This window comes from Serinus canaria, chromosome Z, assembly GCF_022539315.1.
Source record: "Serinus canaria isolate serCan28SL12 chromosome Z, serCan2020, whole genome shotgun sequence".
Classification (NCBI taxonomy): Eukaryota; Metazoa; Chordata; class Aves; order Passeriformes; family Fringillidae; genus Serinus; species Serinus canaria.
The window spans coordinates 19581494-19608635 of record NC_066343.1 but is presented as its reverse complement, the minus strand read 5'-3'; positions in this window follow the sequence as shown (position 1 = coordinate 19608635).

Below are 27142 nucleotides of genomic sequence, written 5' to 3'. Positions count from 1 at the left end.
CACAAGACAGAACAACAACCCTTTTATCACAAGACAGATTATAAAAACCATCTCTATTCTTTGGGGAAAGAAGGCACAAAGGCTGTTTACTCCATTTTTTTTTTGCCCATTCATGAGACAAAAGACAAATTTTATTTAAACTGGCTGTCTAAAAATCCAATAGATTTATCTTAATTAAAAGAATACTCTCTTCCAAGATCAGACAATGTCCATTAGCCCTTACAGAGCATTTACTACAGATTGCTCTCTTCACCTCTACCATACCAGCCACCCAAGAAGCAGGGTGGCTTTGTCTCTAGGTGTGATCAGATCAGGTACTCTGTGAATGACTGGCTGATATGCAGGTGTTCAAGTAAGCTGCTTTTTGATAACACCAAAGGCAGAACAGACAAATGAAAACCTAGTGAGGGCACCAGGCACCCTCTACTTAAAGGTCTAAGGGCTACCAGATTTTTCAGAATATTTGTTTGACTTCTCAGGATTTAATCCTGTCACTAGTTGACTGTCAGCATCAAAGACAGATTCAGATACTTAAAATAACCAACACCACAGAAAAAGTAATTAGTATCCATCCAGAAAACAGGGAAAATCTAAACTATGCCTTGCATTTCCACTTTACCCATGGCAGACACAAACAACAACAAAAAAAAAAGCTTAGCAATAACTTCATCAAAGTGAGCAAGAAAGGTTGATTATCATAAATAACTAACTTAAAGTTAGCTCATGATGGGGTAATCACTCTATGCACTTGGTCATCTCCTCTGCTAACCTGGACACAAACAAAGTACCCTTTACATGAAAAACTAATGCACTGCATGAAGAATGAAGAGAGCCAAAGTTCAGGACATTTCACTTCATGAATTTGTTTCCATTTCTATTTCAGTCTTTTTCATAAATCAAAGTCTCCTGCTTGTGAGCTGAGAAGTCACACAGGGCACTTTCAGAGTCTATGGACTACTTCCAAGCAATGCTGTCCCAAGCTGTCCATGTTTTTTTAGTGGCAGCATTCAGAAGGAAGATACAATGAGGGTGTCTCGATGTCCTGAACAACTTGTACTCTTTCCTTCAGCATCAGAGAGAGAAATTAAGCACAAACATTGTAACTTCACACTGTCACACAGGATGCACACAGTACAGATCATCAGTACAGCCCACAAGTGTGCAATTGCACAGCTGCAACATCTCATCTACTCCTTGAACTTCATGCGAGTGCTTTCCTACACAGTTGTAGGTATTCAATCTTTCTTGATAAGAAAGTAGCAAACTGATTACCAACCAGAATGCTTGCAAAAGCCAGTCAAAAAAAGAGTGATAATACAATCCATTACAATAAACAACAAAATAAAGAAAAAAAAACACCTAGACCTCTACTAGAGTAAGTTTTACTTATATTTTCTACATCAGCTTCTACTAACATCAATACTTAAACAATGGGTACCTTCAGTCTGTATCATCACTAATTTCCCCATTTTACTCTCCCTCTTTCAAAACACCAGAAAAGAAGGACAATGGCTACTTAACAGAACCAAAGAGCAATCCCAGCTGGGCAAACAACCTCAGAAGCAAGAAAACCAGGCTCCCAGGACTGGCATCAACACACCCAACCCTGACACCTAGGCAGTATATGCAAGAAGAAGGCCCACCAGGAAAGGAAGCAACAATTGCTGTTTCCTCTTGTGAGATGGCCCCAGAGCTGAAGCTAAAAATAGCTTTGAGTGACCTGTTATGCCTGTGTCACTGGTCTATGGCAAATAAGCATTTTTGACATGTGGCCTATAAATTTAGGAAGGTTGGCCATCTTACTTTTCAAGCTTCAAGCACAGTCTAAACTGGAACAGTTTAATGTGATTGCTTTGGAAATGGAAGTGCCTTTTCCTTCAAGGCAAATACCTCTTAGATTTGAAGAACCAAATATAAGAGCCTAGAGCTCAGTGACTTACTGGTCACCAGTTCTGAAATGTTCTGTTAAGCCAGGGCTGCTCACACTGCTTTGACCTCTTTTGTCTCAATACAGAAACACCAAAACTTTGAATTTTAGGGCAGCAGAAAGGACTTATTTCTATTTAAGTGACAAGCTGGAGGTGAAAGGCTGACCACATGAAGTTCAAAAGGAAAAGCAACAATCTTCTCCTTAAGTGGTTTAAGATTTGACTCACAGTTTCACCAGCTTGTGGACTTATAAATTTTTCAGCTCACAGAACAATTGTATTAATTTCAACTAAACCAGATGGCATTTTTATTAAAAGATCAACTAAAAATTTCTCATTTCCTAGCCTTCTAGCACTAGTGAAATGGTGTAAGAAACTACTGCCGAGGCAAAAGGTCTGTAAACTTATCACCTTAGTGCATCTATTGTCTTTTGAAGTGAGCAACATGCTCTGTAATTCAGCTCTCATTGACAGATACAGACAAACATATCCCCATGCAAACACTCTCAATGTCTATTTTAAAATTTTGAGTGAGGAAAATTTGTATATACCTAGCTATTTTGAAATGAAGAGTCTGAACAGCCAGAAAAACTCTATGTACATATTCATATCCTCATTCAGTTATGGAGAGCAATTGGCAAAAAAATGAAGTGGAAGAAATAGATATTCAACAGGTTGCCTTTGCTCAAAGACAAAAAGTGGCTGCATGTTAGAAGTGAGAATGTGGGTTTCACACCCATGCATGCTCATGTACAAAGCAGTATGTAATTTTCTGCTGTTTCTCTGTATGAAGCAGGTGATTAAGAGGGAACAGATTGAGAGACAACTGTCATGTAGGCTAAGTGTTAAAAGAAAGCAAGCTCATGTTATCCCAACTGCACCACCATAACACTTTCAACTACTACTTGCTTGCTAAAACGAAGCAAAATGAACAACTAGAGAAACAAACAAGAACTGAAATAAACTCTCATAGGTAACCCTTGGTAACAGCAACTCAAAGATCTTTTAACTAAAAAAAAGTTTCTAGCAAGTTAGAAAAAATCTGCTCATGTCTCGAAATGCAGTGAGTTTCCAGGCATGCTTCATGATGACTAGAAAATATATTAGAGTTTTATTTGATCTAGATAAATGGGAAAAAAAAAATCCCTACATCTGCTGAAGCCACTAACAGCTTATTGATAGGTTCAACTGAGCCACTTCCATATTTTCCCTACTTTGCTTAATATATATCTTGGCAGTCAGCAGACATGACAAAACACAGCTTTAGAGAAGGCAGGGAAAAGCCAATACACTGCTAAAGAAAAACATACATCAGCACTTCAGTCAGCCTATTTTCTGTGCTTTTGCTTCTTCCTCAGTGAGTTTCCTGACATTTTTCTAGTTGTGTCTTTATGAAAGCCATCATTCAAATTAGTATGAATTTAACATATTAACATATGTACACACTTTGCTGCTCTAGCAATTCCCAGATTTCTTGCTGTATTTTATGGGGGTTTGAGATTACAGTTCCCAGAAGACACAGAAGCACTCCTTGACACAAACATTAATGTAATGCACAAACACATCCATGCATAATACACATAATACAAATGTCCATTCATTTGTTCTTCCCTTCCCACCTTGCCTCCATTTTTGCACAAGTGAATAACATTACAGATTTCAATAGGTTTTGCATACAGCACTTTCATGTAAAGATATTCCACTTTCATGTAAAGGTTTCACAAAAAAATTTAAAAAAAAATCCAAACCAGGAAAGTTATTAGAAGGACATGTTTATAAAAAATAAGCATCTTCTCTGAATTCTAACACCTGTGGGTTGTTTTAAGATGGCTTTGTATCCAGACCCTGGGTACAAAGAGCAAAATCAGGACCATTTTTTCATGTAGTCAAGATAAACATGTATATTTTTGTATATACATAAATATATTTATACCTGTAGATATCCTGATCATATTAAAAAACAGTGCTGTCTTTAATTTATATAGATTAGTTTGCTATGTAGTAGATAGCAAGGTCAGAGGGGCTTCTGTGACTCATGTTTTAATACTTTTTTTTCCAGACACTCTGACTTCTGTAGCCATAGGGACAGGCTTACCACATCTTGGTCTGGGAGAGCACTAGGCTTTCCAAACTCTGCAAATTACACTCTTGCACTTGATAACAGTAGCGGAATTCAAAATCATGAAGTGAACAGCTGAATATTCTTTTATTTCTTTTTCATTGCTTGTGTGGAATTTTCAGGAAACATGAATACCTATTTTTCTGCCCTTCTTACTCCACAGCAATAACAAGATATCTTTTAAACACATTTTACAAAAACAAGGAAATAATTCAGTCATATATTCTGCTTTTTCCAGGGCAATATTCTTTAGTACTCTGTTACAAACAGATTTGACATTGGGCTTTGAAAAAATAAAAGGACAATTCTATTTTTATTATGTGAAGAATAAACACAATGGTATAGAACGCTACTGTATAGATTACGTCTTGATACCTGCTGGATGGGAAATCTAGTATAATATGTCTCTTTTGTTTTAGAAAAAAACACCAATAAAAATTGTAGCTTTATAATATCACAAATATGCATACTTGCTTTACATCCAAATTATGTAACAGGCCAAGTAACCAAAAAAGTGCTAAATAATACAAGCTAAAAACAACAAAGATGACGCTGAAAAAATTTAATATGCATTCAGCTGGCAACGTAAAAGTTCACAGTGCTTTCTGTGACCACTAGCAGTGTCACCCAGGCACAAATATGATGATTGTGCACAATTTCCATGTTTAACTGTAGAAAAGAGCAGGATATAGGCTAGGTCTTCCCAAACAAAGAGGGGGGCCATTTAAATACAAATATGAGACAGAAACTCTGTTTCGAAGTAACAGAGAATAAAGGTGGAAAGCGACAAAATTACTTATATAAAGATAAAAATAACATTTCTGGGTCTTAGGAAGGAAGGCATGGGAAAAAATCACTAGCCTTCAGGTAAGCAGACTTCTATAACTTTACAGCATGGTTGCTGAACTCTGGTGGGATGGATGTCTAGACAAGAGAAGGGAATGAGTAGAGCTGGTGACCTTTAAAGGGCATGGGTGCAAATTATCACAGTTCAGTGGAAAGACAAGTAAGGCTTGGGAAACACTGACTTGGTTACTTCAGTTTTTCAGTGATTTCAAAAAGAGGACCCACAGTAGAAATTAGCTGATATTATTCCTTATTACCACTAGTAATTTAAAAGAGACAAAAAGAGAAGAAAATATGGAAAGGTAATTCTTTAAAGATTTAAGGATAAATTAAACTTATTTCGTAAGTAATTCAATACAAAGACAATCACCAAAAGAGCTGCCTTTATATACAGTGAAAAGGAAGCACTGCTTTGCAGTTCTCAGTGACTGACATATTCAATACCAGTTTGCCTCCTTCCTCACCCGGGGAAATGTTTAACATGACCAGTGTTAAACATGACCAATCCAAGTGACTGAAAGGTAAAAACTCCAGCAGAGCAAAGAGCATGTTGGATGTTTTGAAGCTGGCAGTGCTGCTAAAACACACTATTGCACAGACTGAGGCCAGTGTCTCCGTGAATGGTGCAGCCAACCTCACAGACCACTCAAGATGAGGGCAGAGAAGAGGAACCTGCCTCCTTGCCAGCAATGGGCAAATTATTGGCCCACCTTGCAGTCCTAAAACAAGTGTTTGCAAAAGGCCAAAGGAAGTAATTCAAGAACAAGTCAGAAGTTATGCTTCAGATTTCTAAAAAACCTGGACAAGCTCTGAAAACTGACAAGACAACAGGAAAACCACTTGGTGAAAACTTTTAAACAGGAGAAAAGAGAGGGTGGAATTTATGAATCTGAGCCCTATGAGTTTATCTCTGATTTCTAGAAAAAAAAAAAGAACAACAAAGCTCAAGCACCACAGAGGTGCAAATAGCACCAAATTATTTGCACTTCTCTTCCTTTCAGGGCATAGATCCTCCTGAATGGGGAGTAAAGTATGTGTTAATACCTTGACTTTAAGCTTTGAATACAAAGACATTCTAGATTATTTTCTTGCAAGAATTAAAAAAGCAAGTTAAGAGAAAGCGACATGTGGGACCAGTTAAATAGCAGAAGTATCAGCAGATAATTGGCAAGCTGGATCAGGGAATGGAGTGAGGTTTTACAAGAGTCTGTCCCAAGCCCAAAACTACTCCATATTTCTTTACCAACCTTGTTGAAAGAAACAACAGGTATGGTAACAAAATTTATTACAGGTAATATCAATAAGGAGCAGAGTTAGAATTCCAAATCATAGTTAACTGAATTCTTACTGACTGCAACAGAAATTAGGCACTGTGCAATAACGGCAAATGCCAAGCTCTACATTTAGAGGTAATCCATTCAAACATAGGAAAACATATTACTCTATGCATAGCTGGAGCTGCAGAAAGAGATCTAGGGGTTAACCAGTGTATTTTGTGATCCAAGGGGAAATGCATAATTGGAATAGGTTTTGTCAACCGTGTGAACTTCTTCATTCATTTAAGTGACTGAGTTGCCCTCAGCTAGAGAGTCATGCCCAGTTCTGGGCACTCATTCAAGAAAGAATGTGAACCAGCTGGAAAAGGCAATAAGAATAATCAAAGGTTTGTAATACGCAGTCTAGAAGGATGAAGAAGAAAGTGGTCAAAAAACCCCAAATGTACATCAGAAGAAACGGATGCCACTGTCAACAGAAAATAGTGGTCCTAGAGGTTTAAAGCTCTACTTACATGCCAATAAAAAAATCTTAACATCCCAGACTTTTAGAAATGCAAGACAGCGCCTAGAACCATTCTAATTTGACAGCAGACTGGGCACTACTCTATGGCAGACAGGTAGTAAGAGGATCACATTGATCCCCTAATTAAATCCAAAATAATATAATCTAGTAAAAAGAGTCGGAATTGGGAGCAGAGGTGAGTATCTGTCCTACAGAAAGTGTTATATGAATTATTTTAATTACATTTTGTTTGGTTGGCATGGCAAGGTTTTGGTAGCAGGACTGTACAGAGGTGGTTTCTGTGAGAGGCTGTGAGCGGCTGCTAGGAGCTCCACACATATCCAACAAAATTGGTTCCAGCTTGCGATAAGACAGCTACTGTCACTGCACCACTGGCAAAGGACAAGTCCAACAGCTGCAATGGTAACACCAGTGCAATAATGTAGTGAAAAAGAGGTGCAAAATGCTTCTCAATAGCAGCTGAGAAAGACAACTAAGAATATCTGAGAGAAAAAAATTTCAGCCACCAAGGTCAGTAAGTGGGAGGAGATGCTTCAGGGGACAAAGCAGAGGTTTCCCAAGACTGTGGTGAGTCAGGCTGTGCCCTGCAGCCCTTGGAAGTTCATGGTGGAGCAGAGATCAACCTGCAGCAGATATCAACCTGGAGGAGCCCAAGTCAGAGCAGTTAGATGCCTAAAGAGGCTGTGATCCCACGGGAAACCTGCACTGGAGCAGGGTCCTGGCAGCACCTCTGGTCCCATGAGGAGAGGAGTACACGCTGGAGCAGATGTGCTGGCAGGACTTGTCACCCAGTGGAGCAGTCTGTTTCTGAAGGGCTACACCATGTGGAAAGGGACCCACACTGGAGCAGTTCATGAAGAACTGCAGCCTGTGGGAAAGACCCACACTGGAAAAGTTCATGGAGGTTCATACATCTTCCCCCACACCAAACGAGGGGGAAAGTGTGAGGAGTACCCATCCCGCTCTGCAGAGGAAGGAGCAGCAGAGATAACTGTGATGAACTGCAGTTTCCATTTCCTATACCTCTGCACCACTGGAGGGGAAAAGGTAGAGATAATTGAGACTAAAATTTAGCCCAGGAAGAAGTGAGTATTGTGGGGGAGGTGTTTACAATTCAGTTTTTATTTCTCATTACTATACTGATTTGCTTGGCAAGAATTTATATTAATTTCCTCAAGTCGCTTTTGCCTGTGATGGTAATTGCTGAGTGATAGCTCCTTGTTCTTATCTGAACACACAAGTCTTTTATTACTTTTTCTCTGCCTTGTTCAACTGAGGAGGGGAGTGATAGAGCTGCTTGGTGGGAATCAGTTATCCCCTCTGGGTCAAAAGCACCACAACAGTCAAAATGTCTCATACTGCAGGGAGCTCTCTTTTCCTTTCTGATTCTCAGTGACTTCTTCCATTCAAACCTCGTTTTGCTAGCCTTTAAGTCTCAGTAGGCTACCAATTTTTGGCACGCATTCTTTGCAAATTGGATATTACCTCTGTTTTCTGGAGCTGAATCATGAAAAGGAAGAAAGACATGATGGAATTCCATGTTAGCATTTGTGAACTTTGCCATTGAAGGACAGGATAAAAGAAACAGAAGACACCTGATCAGTGTCTTGCTTAAAGCTACACATCACTTGAAGCACAACAATGCTGTCTCATGCCAGGCCATTATCTTAGCTAGAATACTATGTATTGCTCGTGGTGGTATTTAGGCAGAATATTCAAATATTCACTTAGGCAGAATATTCAAATGTGATACCAGAAATGCAGCAGTAGATGGCATAATTACACAGTGATCTGGGGGAAATTTCAGGTTCCCTCATCTCTTTGGCTAATTTAAGCAGACCAAATATTAAAAAAATTAAAATGCCCTATAAATAAAATAAGCGAAAATGCCCCCTAAATAAAATGTCCTATACCTAAAACATTTTGTTCTCCAACTGAGGAATGATGAAGGTGGCTGACCAACTGTAAGAGCAGAAACAACACAGAGGAAACTGGAACTGTGTTTTCCTGTAAGAAAGTTGAGCTCTAGGCCCAAGTTCCTGTAAAAGTGGTCAGAATCAAGCTGGAATTCAGTGTTTACATTCCTTTCTTTAAACTGAAAGCAATAAAAATTTCAGAAAAGAAGTCCATTGAGTTCTTATGTAGCTATGTAGATAATGTGGTTGACATTACTTACTCTTCCTTTAAGACTATTTTCCTCCATATTTTAAGAGAAGGCTGGTTGGATGTTACAGCTTTGATGTTTTTTAAGGAATCATAAATCAATTTTTAATTAACTATATAACAGAATTTTTCCCTTGGACTTCAAAGCTATCACAGATTTTCAATAATTTTATGTGAAGCTATATTAAGTTACAGTAAAATCCCTCACTGCATTTCAGACTATGATTTCAAAGTGATAAGTAGATATTAAAGCATGTGAAAAATGACAACATAAACAACCTAATATAACAGCTTCTGAGCCACAGGCAACAGTAAAACTAAATTTCTGCTACCAATAGGGGTTAGCAGTACCCTAAATATAATTGAATTGCATGCTGCCTGTTTCCTTCATCCTTACAAATGTTTCAAGGTGCTTGCTGTCTTGCAAAACACTTTGATTTTTCAGTTGAAAGAAGTTTCCTAAATAAAAAAAAAAAATTCATAATTAAGCTCTCTTCTCACAATTATTTTCCTTTGCAGGAGATGGAAACTGGACAAGTTTTATTCCACACATAATGAGGATTCTATGGCCTTCTCCCACACTCTTGCAGTATTTTTTTCTTGGAGAATCCATTCTAGTTACTGGGATTTTCTGCTGGGTTTTTTTGGGGGGAGTTTGGTTTGGTTTGTGTTTAGGTTTTTTTAAAGAACTGAAGCCACCTAGCTTTTAGCTTTTGTACTTTGATTTCTGTTACTGCCCTGGCTGATTTCTTCTTTACCACAGGCAGATGTTGTCAGGCTGTGTCTTACAAGTGTTCTCTGAAAGTTGTCAGGCACATTTACATATTTATCTAGTAACAGGTGTTATCTTGCCTAAGGTTTTTTCATGAAACATGTGTCCCAATTCCCTACTTGATCGTAAGAGTTAAGTCCTGCTTGCCTCACAGGTTATAAAATTGCTCTCTGGAAACATATAAACTTTTCTTTTGAGTCAGTGGATTCCCACAGTATTACTAAAACTACTGTTCTGTCAGGACACTGGACAATGCACAGCTGATATTAAAACAAAAACAAAAACCAACCAACTAAAACCCCAAACAAACAAACAAACAAAAATGTTAAAAACTCTGCACATTTCACACATTAAGCCTGAGGAATTCTCATTACATTTAAGAGTAACTTTATGACAGTTGTATTGGAGTCCCTGATTTTTTTCCATACTAGGTAAACTCAGCTAAGGTTTGCAAACGTAAGGACTGATGTAAGCTTTTTCCACCCTATAAGTAAAAGTGTGTCTCTTTGGCTAATTGTAAGGCCTAACAAAATTTTTTCTGGACAACAGCTTAGATCTCCACGTGTTTATACACTACAATTTCATGGACTGTAGCATTTCACATCCTCAAATCTCTACAGTTTCAGGCAATATTTACCTACAGAAATGGACCAAACCCACTTTCTGCCAAGTTGTAGCTGTTTTGTAAAGCACACATGGTTTTTCAGAGTTTTGATTCAGTATCTTTTCTTTTCTTGAATACATATTGCAAATGAAATCAACTGCTTTAATCTCACTGCAGCTCCATCTGATCGGTAAAATAATATCCTCCAAGTTTAATTTCAGAAAATAACACCAAATTCTGCAAATTCCTATGTTTACATACGAAGCTGGCTCTACAGAACAGATCCTTTCATGTAACTGAAAGCCATTTCAGAATAGGAAGCCCCTCAGATATATCATGTCACCACAGCAAATGCTTCCTGAACACCTGCAATAGCGCTTGCTACTTAAATTTTCAGGGTCAAAAATTATTGTTGTTATTATTACTATTATTATTACTATTATTATTATTATTATTATTATTATTATTATTATTATTATTATTATTATTATTATTATTATTATTATTATTGTTATTGTTGTTGTTGTTGTTGTTGTTGTTGTTGTTGTTGTTGTTGTTGTTGTTATTACCACCACCACCATCATCATCATCACATGTCTTAGCACACTACCATGTGTGGTATGCAGTAATTATTCAGAAATAAGATGGTTCATGCAGTTCTGATTTCAGACACTTCAAAGGTAGGAAAAGCAAGCTTTCACACCTCAGTTGCCTATGATCTGCAACTCTACCGAAGCAGCAGTCAAAGAATCAGCCTGCAAACACTCAAGAAGGAATACAAACCACTCCTGAGCAGGGGATTGCCTCCCCAGAAAGCAAGACAGTGGAGCTACTACTATTCATGTCTTTCATTTTTTAGAACCTGCTAATTGAGTATTGTGCCACTCAATAAAGAGATATAGAAACACATGTTGTGAACATGATAGGCCTTTTTCTGTCTCAGGTTTTGTGGCACCTGCAGTTTTAAAAGCACTTGAATATCATGATCAAGATTAATATAACTGGTGCTTCATAAATGCAAGGGAACAATTCCTTCATACTTTTGCAGCAAACTGTAGCTCTCCCGTTTTGGAGCCCAACTTTTCATCTTCACTTTCTTGTGATATCTTTAGACTCCATTCCAAAAAACTAGCATAAAAATTAAGTTTTAAAATCACTTTATTGAATGAAGAGTTTGTTGTTACAGTACTAACTTGGGAAAAGGATTTGAAAATACTCCACAGCAAAACAGACACTTCACAGAATAATGAAATAATATAATACAGATGCAATACCATTGGCAGATCAGTTCAGAGCTACTGAGGCTTAATACGGTTATTAAAATTATATTATCATTATGAAGTTATAAGTTTCAATACAGCATTAGGACTTGTTCATTAAGCAGCTGCAGAAAAAAACTTCAAGATTGTGGCAGAGTGTACTGGTGTGCTTCTGCATGTGTGAATGATCCAAAATATAACATTCACAAATTGAGTTCTCCTGCAGGGAGTGCTTAATTTAGAATGTTTATAAGGCATAACAGATTTTTCAGCTTGCTTTCTGAATTTTAAATATAAAATGAAAGCATAGGATTAATCCCATGCAAAGAAACTGGAGGCAGACATTGCATTCCTCTCATTTGGATTGTTTGCAAAATGCACTTAATGGTTTAATTCCAGTTGTTCCCACAGAGCAGACATGGGGAGGCTGCTGAAATCTGGGAGCATCACAGGACTAAAGGAATGCTATTGAAATCACACAGCTCTTGTAAGGCTCAAAGGAGAAGGAACTGGAGACATCATAGCTGAGTCTTCACACCTTTCTAAGCCTGCGGTCATGCACAGCAGCTCTGCAAACCTCTTGGTGTCTCCTGCCTCCCCTAAGGCACACATTCCTTCCCATGGCTGTCCATTCTGGCAGCAGTCCCTGCTCTGGCAATGCCAGGGCCACTGCATGCCCAAATCCCAGATGCTCCTCCTAGCCTGACTTGCCCATCCAACATAAATTCCAATGTCCAGGCCAAGAGTCACCCCACAACTCCAGCTGGCTGGGCACTGGCTGAAGACCTGTCCATCACAACTCTGGTTCAGTAGGTTCTCAAGCAGGACCTTCAAAGCCACCACTTCATCAAAAATGACAAGGACATTTCTGCATGGGGAGAAGGTGCCCAACTGGCTAACCTTCACAGTGGGGCACTTGAGATCTAATGCTGCAGTCTTCCCTCTTTGTCCCTGGCCAACACCCCTAACAGACAACAGGACTCTGCACTGCCCTGATATGGCCTACAGCATTTCACAGCAGTTGGATTTACTGCTCAGCTCCTGAATCCAAACACCTGCAGCTCAGGAAATGAAAAGTGGTAACTGCCATTTATCATCTTGCCCTCTTGCTGCTGCAGCATGCCAGGACACAAGCTCCAGGCTGCAATGTCACCACCATGGAACATCATGGTGACATTTGAGAACTTCCCCTTGGAACCTGCAGCCAGCCAGTGCCAGTTCCTTGGCATTTGCTGTCTGGCAGGACTAAGCCCAGCTGCCCAGGGAAATGCCTATGGCTAGGAATCACTCTGCTCTAACGCTGACAAGAGAGTTTGAACGGGAGCCATCTCCAGGGAAAACATAATCTGCTTCTGCCCAGGATGAGTCCCTTCAGCTGAAAGACCCAGCTTCTCCTGTACTTCCAGAATGTGACAAGAAATCACCTTGTAAAGCTGGTCTAGCATCCCACAAGGAAGAAGAGCATTTCCAAACATGTATTGATAACCAAAGTACCAACAGAATTCATCCCCTTTATTAAAGAGGAGTGCTCTGAAGCTGATGATTTTACCTTTCCAAACAGAGACATACATACACACACACCCCCCTTCCTAGATTCATATGCATACACACATTTGTGGATTCCCCAGGAGCTAGCATGGACCCTCTTATCTCACATTCAGACTCACAGAATATTCTGAGTTGAAAGGGACCCTGCAAGGATCATCAAGTCCAGCTTGCAAATAAATATACAGGGATTGCATCCACAAACCTTGATGTTATTAACACCATGTTCTGACCAAATGAGCTGATCTCCTCTCAGTATCCCTTCACAGATGTCAGCCTTCTTTTAATCCTGCATCACCTGAGGTACAAGATGAAGTGTCTAGAAGTTTCAGTTCTGATGTGGCACAACTGCAGCCCTGTAACTGCTGCACAAGGTGGCCCAAACTCTTGCCCCCATACTTTTTCAACAGTGCACCAAGGCATGGGGGCTAACAGACTTTTAGGATCTCAGCATCTTTTTGCAACAGTCATTTCCTTTGCATGTTTACAAGCACATCCCCCCACCCTGTGACCTTAACTAAAGCAACATGGTCAAAGTTACAGCACGTGCATCTGATTAAGTCATCCTGGAAATTTTCAGATTGTTCTGTGATTTAGGGTGTGAAGGTATATGTGTTCTCCTTCTGTCTCCTTTTATTTTGTTGAAATTGTAACCTAGAAATATGAAGATTCAAGAATGAGAACACTACTTTGCTAGCAAGCCTCCGCTGTTTGCACCCTAATTTCTAATAATTGCAAATAATTAAATCCCATTCTTGATCATCCAAGGTATAGAACTATTTGATCAGGAAAACAAATGTATTTCAATTACACAATCCATACTTTTTTGTACACTGTTGAAAAACCTTCCTCTTTTAAATTCTTTATCTTTTCTTTGTTAGTATTAGCTGTATTTTCAGATACAGAAACATTTTACAGGTGTTGCCAGCCATTAGTTCAGTTTAGAATGGCATTTCAAACTCTATAGGTGAAATTGAAGAGACTATAGCTCTGTTAAGTACAGGAAGAGCAAAGAACTAAAACAACTACACAGAGACTGAATGAGAAATCAAAAATAAAAGCTGAAGCCTCACAGGATAGGCACGCATTTTTGATACTGCATAGCCCAAAAAGCAACATAGGACTCAGTGTAGCCTTTGCTGTGTATTCTCATCATAAGCAACACAGGCCAGGACAGCTTTGCTTTCTTCACTACACTCCTTGAACATTTCACCAGCATACTCTTTAACCTTTTAAAGACTAGGTGTTCTGAACCCTGGAATAACAGCAAGGCATCATGAATTTCACATACCAGCCGAAGTTCCTCTGAGAATAAGTGAACACAGGCATGTTCAGCTAGCAGTTTTATCTAGCTTTGTAACAGGCCTTGGAGATTACACATTACCATCTGCACACTTTGGATTGAATTTCCATGGTTTGGGATGAGCTGAAAGAACAATTTGCCAATGGCATACAATCGCCTGAATTTTGATTGACTGGCAGATGAGGGAAGAGTTTTGTATTTACTACAACGAAGTACATTCAATAAGTAACATTGGTAGCATTACCAAAATTAATGGTTCCATCTTGCCAATGGTACTCTTGCTGAAAGAAGTGTGCTGACACCCTTCTGCCTTCCTGCACACAAAGGCTTCATACAACAAAATCAAACATAATAGGAAATCAAAATACCTCCAAGTCCTTCTTAGCACACACTAGCTCATCCAGTTGTTACCATTGTTATAAAAACAACAATGAAAGATACACTGGATGAGACTTTACTTTGAACACTGAAATATCTGAAGAACTACTTTCCATGGGAAAAAATCAAGAAGATACTAGATATTCTTCTCTTCAGTGGCAAAAGGACTGCAACCTCTCACAAGCTGAAAAGCTGCTTGAAGAAAGAAACCTACAAGATGCAATTTAACAGAGGAAAAGAATATACTAACAGTCAGATTTGGAAAATTTGAAACCAAGCTTCTTCTTCTAGCGTGTCAAGGTCAAAGGAGCTGTGATAGAACACATAATGTCCACTAAAAAGATACTTAGTCCTTTATTTTTATGTAACTAAATAATGAGATTTAGCGTATGATGAAACAGACCTTAAGCACACTAACTCTTTGTTTTAATTTCTGCAATACTGTTTCTCAAGACCACAAAGTTTGTTCCTACAAGCAAAAGCACAAAATGTCTGGTTTAAATATGATGTAAATACAGGCAATCAGCTGTTCTAGCTATCCAGACCCCTGACTGTGGACTTTGCGGCTATCTGAAGGGAAGAGGCACAGCTACTCACTGTGTAGAGAAATTGGGCAGAAAAAGTTAGTCTCCAGATTAGAAAATAAAGTCAAACACTGCAGAAGCCTTCAAAAGTCATGAGTTCAGAAACAGATAGAGGTAGGTAAAAAGAAGGTAACACATTCAGCTCATTTCATGGAAAAAAATGATATTTCTATCTCTTCTGCCTCTTCTATCCATCTCCTTCAAGGAAGTGTAATTTATAATTTTTTTTTTTCAGATACTTTTGGTCCTAAAGAATCTAAAAGTGAGGTTGGGGTTCTTTTTAGCCAAGGGGTGAGGAGTTCTTTCCAAAATGCAAAAGCCAAAACAGAAAATCACACAAACATTTTTCCCTCCCATAAAGAATTCTAACGAATGAATTCATTCTTGCAATGAATTTTCAGAATTTTTAGATGTAGTCATGTCCAAATGTAATTTCAAATACCCAATTAGTAGCACTTCTTGCTAATACCAACCAGCACTGTATGGTACTGTATGGTACTTCTATGTAAGTTGTAGGACTGTGTGTGCTGGTTTCAGCTGGGTTAATTCCCTTTCCTTCACAGTGGCTGGTGTGAGGCTGTGTTTTGAATTTGATCTGAACACAGGGTTAGTAATACATAAATATTTTTTTTCACTGCTGAGCAGGGCTTACAAAAAAAGCCAAGGCCTTTTCTACTGTTTGTACTTCCACTGACCAGGAAGTTGGGGGTGCGTGGAAGGTTGGAAAGAGACACAGCTGGGACAGGTGATCCCTTTCTAGAGAGACCAAATGGATTTCCAGGCCTTTGTGCTCAGTACATAAGGCTGGAGGGAAGAAACAAAAAGGGGGGAACATTTTTCTACCCAAGCAAGTGTTACGCATGATGGGGCCCTGCTCTCCCAGAGATGGCTGAACACCTGCCTGCCATGGGAAGCAGTGAAATAACTTCTTTTTTTGCTTTTTTGGTGAATGTGGATTTTGTTTTCCCTATTAAACCATTTTTATCTCAACTCACAAGTTTTCTCACCTTTGCCTTTCTGATTCTCTCTCCGCTGGCTGGTGGGGGATGAGCATGTGGCTGGCTGGGGTGAAACAACAACACTGTGATACTCATCCTTCTCCAGCTTCAAGAGAGGTTTCACTTAGTTATGCAAGCTCTATGTTTCCAGCTGAATATTGCCATTAAGATTTTTATGCAGGTTTACATCCAGAGGTTCAGTCTGTTAACTTGTTCTTCCACTGTCATGCTCTTTTGTCTTTAGTACTAAGGGGAGCTACAAAGGAAAAAAACAATATCAAAACTAATGCATCTGTGCATATGAAGAAATCTGAGACAGATATTTAATGGGAAACAGGTTAAGAGCTTCACACTACTCAGTATATCAGTTCTTAAGTAAGAAATTCTTTACTGTGACATGGCAAGGCACTGGAACAAATTGCCTAGAGAGGATGTCCCATCCCCAGAAGTGTCAAAGACCAGATTGAAATGGGGTCCTAAGCAATCTGATCTTGTGGAAGATGCTCCGCCCGTGATGTGAGGGTTGGAAATAGATGGTCTTTAAGGCCCCTTTCGACTTTTCTATGATTCTGATTCTATAAATTCTTCATCTTAACTTTTGTAACCTCCCTCATAAATAACAAATGACAAACATCCCGATCACAAAATAAGATACAAGTTATGTATCAGGATCTCACAAATACTCATACCTGGTGGACATATATTATCTGTTATCCAATAATCTCAAATGTAGAAAACACAATACTGACACATAATGCAGACAACATTGAGTAAAGAGCCACAGAATAAACATGCTTGTTCTAGAAAGGAAAAATTTATGAAACTTTCTTCTGTTTATATAAGTTTCTTGATTTTGCACTAAAACTAACAAATGACACACAAAAAGTAAACTGTTTTGACACCTGCCTGCCTTTGGATGTCAACTTTCTTGTTTGTTTCATCATCCTTGGCTCAACCATTTAAAGAAGCTTTAACTTAAATTCTTGCTAGAATCATCTGCATTTAAGGCACTTTACGAGAGTCAGAAGGGTAAACGACTCACAGTGGAAAAAGTTTTCTTTGAAAAAAAGACCATTGGTGAAGAACTCTGTTTACACTTATAAATCCACTGCAGAGATAATCAAGAGCATTCTCAAGCAGGGAACATTTGAAAAGGATGTTTCTAACTGTTATCAGAAGAGTTTTTTTGACAATTAAATTAATCAATGAATTCTTAAAGATCCTGAACTCACCCCAAGCTGTAGAAAGTCATGCTCTAAATTTCTGCAGAATGCATTCCAAATTCACTGCAGGATCCGGAGTCTATCCTTTGCATCAGGCCCCATCCCAGGCAGGTGGGAACTGGTAGCTGCAGCACCAGCCAGAAGGGTGCGGGTGGGCTGGGGGTCCATGACTGCGGCTCAGCGGGAAGAGAAAGGCAAATGCCCCCCGGCACAGGCCACAGGGGTGGTAGGACCCGCTAGATGGTGCTGTTTGACCACATATTTTGTACCTTTGTCTTTGAAAAATAAAAAAAAAAATAAAAATGGACAGGGAAAAAAACCATTGAGGGCGGCTACAATTTTTGTAAAAAAAAAAAAAAAAAATAGCATAAAGTTTCAGGAAAAAAAAATTGATCAGCTTTGTCCTCATCATTCATGTGAATGGTACTGGTTTCCATCAAATCTCTTTCTTTAGGCAACATTAGATCAGAAATCTAAACTTTGGCCTAGTGGGCTTAGAGACATGTTCTCTCTTTTTTAACTGTTGTTGTCTAAAATAATGCAATTCATAGGTTGCTCTAGGGATAATGTCTATTATTCAACCATATATTAAATTATAGCCTGGAAAAGACTTCTCATTTTATTAATTCAAAGAAATAGTAGGTTTGAAAATAAATAAAAAGCAAAACTTTTAAGGGAAAAGCAAATCTAGACTGTAGGATACAGAGCATGACCTTTTGTTTCCTGAACCTCTTCCAGCTCACTGACAAATATCATAAGTTCACTGCACAGAAAGACCAAGTTTAGTTTTTCCAAATGGTTTATTCCACTTTGTCTACACTTCAAAATAATAGTCTATAACAGTCTAACAGTTCCATAAACCACGAGTTCCATAAAGCCTGCCAGGAAGGGGACAGAGGGGAATATCTTCAGGAAATTTTGGTGTAAAAATGGCAGCTAACCCACAAAGGATTGTAATTTTCTCTTGGAAAAATAAAGTTACACACACAAACACACACACACACACACACACACACACACACACACACACACACACAAACAAAACTTGTGACATGTAGGATAAGGAGGCAAGAAAAATGGGTTGAGCCAAAAGGAAATTTTACTGAAGGGGGCAGGGACAAAGTATGTAAAGCACTAAGCCATTAATATACAGCACACTGTAAAAGAATAAGAGTGATAATGGGGACAGTGAAAGTGTAATCACTAGCAGATTCAACAGAATTTAGAAAATAGGTTGCTTATTGCTGGAGGCCTAAATACAGTTCACAGAGAAGCATTCAAGGATCACATTACAATTTACTTTTCCTGGTTTCTCATGAAAAGCTCAGAAACAAGGCCGAACTCAAAAGTTAGCTTCAACATCTTAGATAAATAAAATCCACTGCTTGCCTGAGTAACAATACACAGGAAATAAATATGCTGATTAAAACTGCTTACATATGCAAAGTCACCATCATGCCTCTAGAACCTAGTATAAAACAGTGACTTTTGGAGCATTTTTAAAGACTTTTTTTAGAGACAAGACAAGAGTATGCAGCCTTAAGCGGCACCAGTGGAGGTTCAGGATGGACATGAGGAAGAAGTTTTTCACTGAAAGGGTTTTTAAGCATTGGAATGGACTGACCAAGGAGGCAGGGGAGTCATTGTCCCTGGAGGTGTTCAAGAGACTGGACATGGCACTCAGTGCCATGGTTTATTTGTTGTGGTAATGTTCAGGCACAGGTTGACCTGATGATCTTGGAGGTCTTTTCCACTGTCATGATTCTATGATTCTATCACACAGGATTTACATAGCCTTAGAATGGTGGACACAAAATACAAGCTTAAACTATGCAACATTTTGTTTATAATTCTGAATATAAACCAAAATTTATTCAAAGTGTGACTGCAGAAGTTTAATTTAGTCTTTCAGACATAAAGCTGACAATAATGTTAAAGTTACCCAGAAAACTAGGAACTGAGAAAATATTTGTGATATTTTCTTTCATTAGCACAAATAACTTACTATCAGATTAGATTATTCAGCAAATATTCAGGCATTATTTATAATAATTTTTAATTTCTAGTAATTAAAACCAACATCAGTGAAATTAAAGATGTTAAGAGACTTGAAGCATTGTTTCCAGTTTTACTGGAACACTGGGCTATGTCTTGTATTTAAGCATAGCCTTTGTTCACTGCGATACTACCAATAACAAATTGATAGCTTGGCGTAGCAAACTGACCTACAAAACATAGGTTTCAACATAAAAGATTTTTCTGCACAAATCAACAACTTCTTATGCTATTAGCTTACCAGGTAGCCTACCACATATTTTATTGTTCACTGTAGAATACAGTGAGTACAGAGCAATGAGCTGATGAAAATTTCAATTCCTCTAATTTTTAACAATAAACTATGTTACCACTGAAAGGTAAAAAAGGGTTGCTTTGTAATGCTAGATCTAGTAAACATTTTAACCGTGCTTCTTTATATTTTCAAATATGTATCTGGATATACTCATTACTGATAACAATTTCTAGGTATACCAATACTGATACAAAGTTGTCACCTTTGCTGCACTAATCTGTTTTAAATTTGTTCACCCTCATTCAAGGGCTTAGAAAAATTGTTGTAAGAATATTAAAAAAGATTTGTAAAAAAGGTTGCTAAAAACCTAAGCCCAGTTACCCTAAATCCATCTGAGGAATGCATGCAGGCACACACAGACTAAAATTACAATGGTTCAGCTCCTTGAAGTGATACTATCTACTGCAAACTGATCCAAAGCATAGCTTTATGTAATTCATCTAAAGTGGCATGGTTTTCAAGGACACAGTCCTGTATTGCTGGTCAAATTGAAGAGATGAAGTTTTGAAGGCTCTCCCTACCCCACTTATTTGAATGGCATGGCCTGCTTGAATAGGCTTTTTAAACACTCAGCATTAATTGGTAACAGAGACTAGATTGAAATCAGTCGAGTTCTTTTAACCTTTCCCAAATACCCTCACATCTTCAAGTTTCACTTAATGTAATTGTAAAAACAGGTCTACTGTTACTCAGCTCTCAAGGGTGGCATTAACTTCATTAGGTGCTGTTTGTACAATGTGTTAAGCGCCTCATTAGAACATGCACAGAGGTATTTTAGACTAATGAGGCTCTATTGTTATAACCTATCCCTGCTTAATTGCAATTTCTTTATAAGTAGTTGATGTGGTGCAAACTCTCTTAAATGGCAAATACTGGTACAACAATCAGTTTTAATTGATGTGTACATTAAAATAAATCTTCCCATTAGGCTGCAGGCTGTATGCCTATTAGCCTCAGAGAATAAAAAAGCATTTTTTAAAGAGAAAAAATACGTGTGTCCAACCATGGACTTCACCCATTTGAAGAAGGGTGCTGCAGACTCCTTCCTTCTCTACAGCCCTACACAGCACCACCAGATGGACCCTACAGCTACAGTGAGATAAAAACATGGAATCATTTAAACTGGAAAAAACCTCTAAGACCACTGAGGCCAGCACTGCCAAGTCCACCACTAAACCATGTCCTCAAATGCCACATATATGAGTCTTTTAAATACCTCCAGGAATGACAGATTTCAGCTCACCACATCTGTATTCTACAGCAGCAGCCTTCATCATCACCCTCAGTTCAGTTGATTCACTGCCTTCTATCACACTAGAAGAGATACAAACCCAGAGGTCAGGATAGACATTCTCTCACAGGACCTAAACTGTGGTATTGGAACTGTGCTTGTGGTGATAAAAGGGACAGATGAAATCACTCAGCTTGCAAATGCCTCAAAAAATGCTCTATGCAGGACAAGTATATCCAACAAATCACTTGGAATGAAATAAATTAATCAAATCAAGGCAAAAACAAAAGCAAAATCAAATAAAGCAATATGCAGGCTGCAAATATGAATTCTCTTTCTGAACAATGCCAGTTCTGTGGTCTTCTGTTAAATCATGACAAATATAAAACCTCCAAGGGAAAAGAAATGCACCTAATCTTTAGTTCTTTTGCACTGGCAAAGCTCCTTCAAATTATAATTCCTGGGCAAAAAAGTATTTTGATTTTAACACAGAGAAAGACAGTACTTAAAGCCATGTCTGTGTATACAGGGATAGAAATTAACCTCTGAAAAGACATTCAAACAGAAAAAGTATCTTTTAAAACAAAATTTGTATTTTTATTTTACTTTCAGGAAGCACTCTACTGAACAATCACATAAGATTAATCTTGTATCTCTAATCCTTCCTCCTATTGTTTGTGTTAAATAAAAATATATGGTAAGAGGTAGGAAGGGACCATATAAACAAGTGGGGGCAAATTCTGCATGGGATTACATGAAAGCAGTAAACCACCACTTTTCTTCTAGAGAACAGAAAAACAGGTTTGAAGTGCTTAAATTTCATGGATCTGTTTACTTTCCTCCTGGTCAGGTCTAATCACTTCCTGAGAAAATCAAAGCAACCAAATCCACGAGTTGTTCAGATCATCTTTATGATTACTGTAGGCAAGTTTCTATCCAGTGAGGGTTTTCCATATTCCTACCTGTAAATTCAGTTCAGTGTTGCAGCACAGGGATGTCTGACCCCGTGATTGGATCAGAATTCTGATGACACTTCCATTCACCTAGGTGAGGTTTTGTATAATACCTCAAATGCCATTCCTGTTTTAATTATTTGCTGCATAGATATATTAATAAAGCTGTCCCTGTTGGCTTCTTATAACCATGTTGTTGCTTTGCTGACAGCTGTATTACCAGGTGCTATCTCTTTAATGTTATTAGGGTCTTATGCATCTTCTTGGTGCTGCTACTCTAGCTGAACATTGCTGGAATTTCCTATTTTATTCACTAATGTCTTTGCCCATGCACAGCTTGAGAGGGGGTGTTACTATAGTCAGCAATGACATTTTACATGAGACATACCAATACCTCATTTACCAAATGAAATGTTTAATAAAGCAGAGGTCTAGCCAGGAGGCAGCTAGCTCACCACAAAGATGACAGTAGTATGGATAAGCAGAAATTTCCAACATTTCACAATGCTATTCATTGAATTGATTTCTGCCTTTCATGTCAGCAGCGACCATCTTAGTAAAATCTCACTCCTAGCAACATTTTACTCTAGGTCTGTCAGTAATCTTCATCATTAATACAGAAAATTTGAATACATGACCTAGACAAACTCATCAGATTCAGCTGTGCAAATAAGATATTAACATTAGTATTACAGTACAGAAGAGACTAGATCAATTCACATTTTTAGTAGACTGAGAATACAGCAGAGTCTAGATATCATTTAGAGAATGGGGAACACAGTCATTTACAAAGCTGAATTTATTTAACATTTTAAAGCATATCCTACAAAGAGCCAGTCCTTATTAATAGTAATGGTATTTTAGTCAATCAGATGAAGTGGTTTTTTTCTTCTTAATAACAAACACAAGTCTCTCACACCAGGCAACAAACTTGGGATTTTTGTCTCAGACATTGTTTTTTTTTTACTTCTCCTTATCAGCCTCAGGTGCTCAAGATCTAAGACTTGAATTTTTAGATTTCAGTGTTTCCTTCTGTTGAAAGAAAATTTTGCAAAGTCTCATCTTCTAAGGTAAAGTTGTCTTTCAGAACTCTACCACATCAGACTGTCTTTTCTTCCCCAGTGGCTTTCTCCCAGATTTATTGGGTGAGGGCTTGTTTCTTTAAAAAGCTTTTGCTGCCTGGAAGTAGAGGCTTCCAAACCCAAATATGGACCTCCAAAACTTGAGCATATGGGAGTTCCAGGATGAGAAAGGGAACTGGACATTCATGCAGTGGAGTAACTGAAACAGCATCTACTAAGGTGACCACCATGAGAGGGAGCAGAAAAGACGTAGTTGAAAGAGCATGCTCTAACAACGAGATTTTTGAAGAGTAAAACAGTCACTGGCTTCCACAAATATGACCACCGCACCATTGGTTTAATTCCTGTGTACCTCTAGGCGTAATTCTTCAATACATGTTCTTCTATAACTCACACTCCACCTGACCAGCAGTTTTCTGTCCCCTTGCTCCACAAACTTGTCTGTGATTCTACACATGAGTTTTGGTCCTGTGAAGCATTTAGAGTAGCACAGGAGGAGGCACAGCAGTTCTACATAACTGTCTGTAGCATCCTACATTCTCAACACAGCATTTGTGTAAGTTCAGGCAGGAACAGGCAGGAACAGGAACAACTGAAAACCCACTACATGCAAACTGAGTGTCACTATTGCAAATAAAGCACAGATTAGAACAGATTAAACCCCAGTTCAAAAGGGAAATCAAGAAATCTAAAATCAGAAAAAGGAACGGAATATTGGAAACTAGATATAAAACTTACCTAAAAATGTCCAAACTGATTTTAGAGTGACCAACATAGGACCCATATTTCTTTCGGGAATTATTTGTGGAAAGGTGCACTTTTCAATGTCCAATTAAGAGGAAAAAAATATTACTTTTTGAATAGACTTGGTCCAAGCAGGGAAAAAAATGAGACAATCTTAACCACAAAAGACAATGTTGGCTTTGAATCAGAGCAGCTGCTTCTGTATATACCCCAGAAAACAAAAATTATGAGAGCTAAACCCATAAAGCAATAACTCACCTACCCATTATTCTAGGCATCAAAACAGACTAGTTATGCAGTCCAATTTACAGGCCAGTAAATTCTGAAACTTAGAACAAACTGATAAAATGACCATTCATTGATTCTCCTACTCCTTATTAAAAAATCTATAAGCTTCTGTGGCCACTTTCCAGCCAAGACATAAGCTCTTATAAGATTGTAAATAACATTCACTACCATCTCAAGTCTCTTGTATGACCTTCAGCCACAAGTTCAGCAGCTGGTTTATTGCTCATTTGGTTCATTCCTGGATGGTGATAAAATAGAATGTTTTGTTCAAAATCTATTTCCTGACATCTCTTTACAAACTCTGTCTAACAGCATCTTCCTGTATGATCACTTCACCTTGCAATATCTAGGCAATTTTTTAGCAGTGACCTATCACAAGGCACAAAGTCCTTCCTAGCATAAATGAAATCTCTTGCTCTGAATGCCCAGATTCCACCATTTTTTTCATCCTATCCCATAACAGGAGACCATTTAGAACAGACAAATGAACTTAAAATGTGTGTAACACAATTGGCATTGTTAATATATTTCGGAATACCTCTATTTTTAGAAGAAATACTTCAGGGACTAAGAAAGCAAGAATAATCTACCATTTCTTTTCTTGAAGTAATTCACTTTATTTTGACTGGAAAAAAAAAAAGGCCAAACAAAAAAAAAAAAAAAAAAAAAAAAAAAAAAAAAAAACCACAAAAAAAAAAAAAAAAAAGTAGTCATGAATACCAAAAAAAAAAGTACATTTTTCCAGACAGTTTCTAACCTTTTAGTGACAACTGCTGCAGACTGAAAATAAAATCGTATGAGGTTCAAGGACACCAGCCACATTTTTTTCCTCCCTGCCTGCCTATCAGAAATAATTGCAACAGTCCTAGACTCCACAAGATATAGTCTAGCAGATAAGTGATAGCAGAGTGTCAGTGACAAAGGTTAGAGTTAAAGGGTATAGTTTGATAATTGAGAAAAATAAGGATACACTTGGCCAAATATGAATACAGAGTTCAAGAAAAGTAGATTAAAAGAAGAGGAACTCAAGAAATAAAGGGGAAAAGCTGTTTTCATTGTATGAGACAACAAGAGCTAGAGCAAAAAAAATTTACTCAAGCTTACAAGCTACTGAGCTACCAGTTTCTTCAGAACATGAAGAACAATTCTCTGGGGAGAAGTCCATGTAGAGCAGATAGCCACACCATCAGGAGTATCAACTTCTTCCCACACCTGATCCATTGCATCAGAAAGAGAAAAGATACTGGTGTCTGTTAACTACTGCTAAGAGATCTGAAGTGAGCAGCTTCAAAAAGTAAGTTCTCTATCTGCCCCACATCTCTATTGGTGACATTTCTGTAGGTATCTAGACTTCCCCTGAAAATATTTATGAATATCAGAAAGACTTGGAGTGATTAAATGCTTTTAAATTTTCCTAGTGGTTATAAACTACATGGTTTTCATATCCTTGCATCAAAATAGGGCAATCCCAAAGATTATAATACAGCATAGATCCACATGGAATAAAAATTGCATTAATCCAAGTCTTATCATTTATACAGGCAGCATCAGGTCAGCCCTTCTGGCCTCCTAACTACAATCAACCATCTACTATTGTTCAGCCCTAAAACGATCTCCAAAACAGCTCAAGATCACAGTTTTGCAATGCACTAGAAATTAATAGTAAACTCACTTTGTGTGGGCCTGATAATAAGGAGAGAAAATAATCTCTTGAGCAGTACCACCACTGTACCTTCCTGTTCCCACTAGAAATGCATCTCGTAGGCCTGCTCCTTTTCTTTTCATCAATTCAGGGAGTTACTGCTGCAACATTCAAGGCAAAGACCTTACTAAGACCTCTTAATAAGCAAGAGCCATGAGAGTCTCAGGGCACAGTCACACAAACCTGTTTTTCTTCACATGGCCATACATAACACTGATTGTCACTGCAACAAAGCTCCTGAGGTGGAATTGGCTGTGTTAGGTTTATGGATGGACTTGATTTATATGATTCTGTAATTTTGTGTAGTCTGGCCTGAGCTGACCTGAACTATCTCAGTAACACCAGCTGTGTAGGCAGGAGCACATAACTTCCCAGCCCAGTCCTTGACCTGGTTAGCATTGCACTAGCATGGCAAACCTAGAAGCCCTTCAGCACAGGCATATGCAAGTAGCCGTATAATTGCAGGCTGGAAAACACACACTTACCACTTACTATTGTGGTATAGGATGGCAAACAGTAGCTTAGAAGAAGGAACAGTACCTGCACTGAAACTGCAAAACTTGACTGTTTTATAGAACAGCAAAGATGCATAAAATTTGAGGAAGGAATAATGTCATAGTTTTTCCTTGCTAAGAATGTTCCTGCAATTACTCATTTACTCACTGTACTTGCTCTTTAACATAGAGAAAGAGCACAGTTGCCATTCTGACTCTTAATGAAGGGGTTTCATTACATTTTACTGTACAAATAGATTTCTTTCAAAGATAAATACATCATATTAATGATTTACAAGGTCACTATGTCACTTAAGTTTTCTAAAGTTTTAAGAATGTTTCTTTCTTTGAAAAAAATAAAGACTTCCTATCCTAAGTGAATAGGTATGAACAACACAACAGAGCCAAAGCAAATTCTTCTTGTGATTAGAGAAGGAAAAAGCTTTTGTATTGTTGAAGGTTATATCACTTGTTTTATGGAAGAATAATAAAGTACAGAGACTTTGCCTAGTTAGGCAGCCGCATGTTTGTAGCCTATGATCACACAGGATCAAGAACAGAGTAACAAAAAGGCCTAGATAGCAGGAAATCAAACAAGTACAGCACAGTGACTCAAGAAGGCATTAATTCAGAATCTAAGTAACTTAAATACAGCTTCTTAAGTACAGGTTTCACAGGGAATACTTAAAGATTATGAAAAGTATATATTTTATTTCTTTTCTGTTTTTTTTTATTCAAAGTCTCCTCACATTTATTTGGAATCTTTGCTCCAAGGA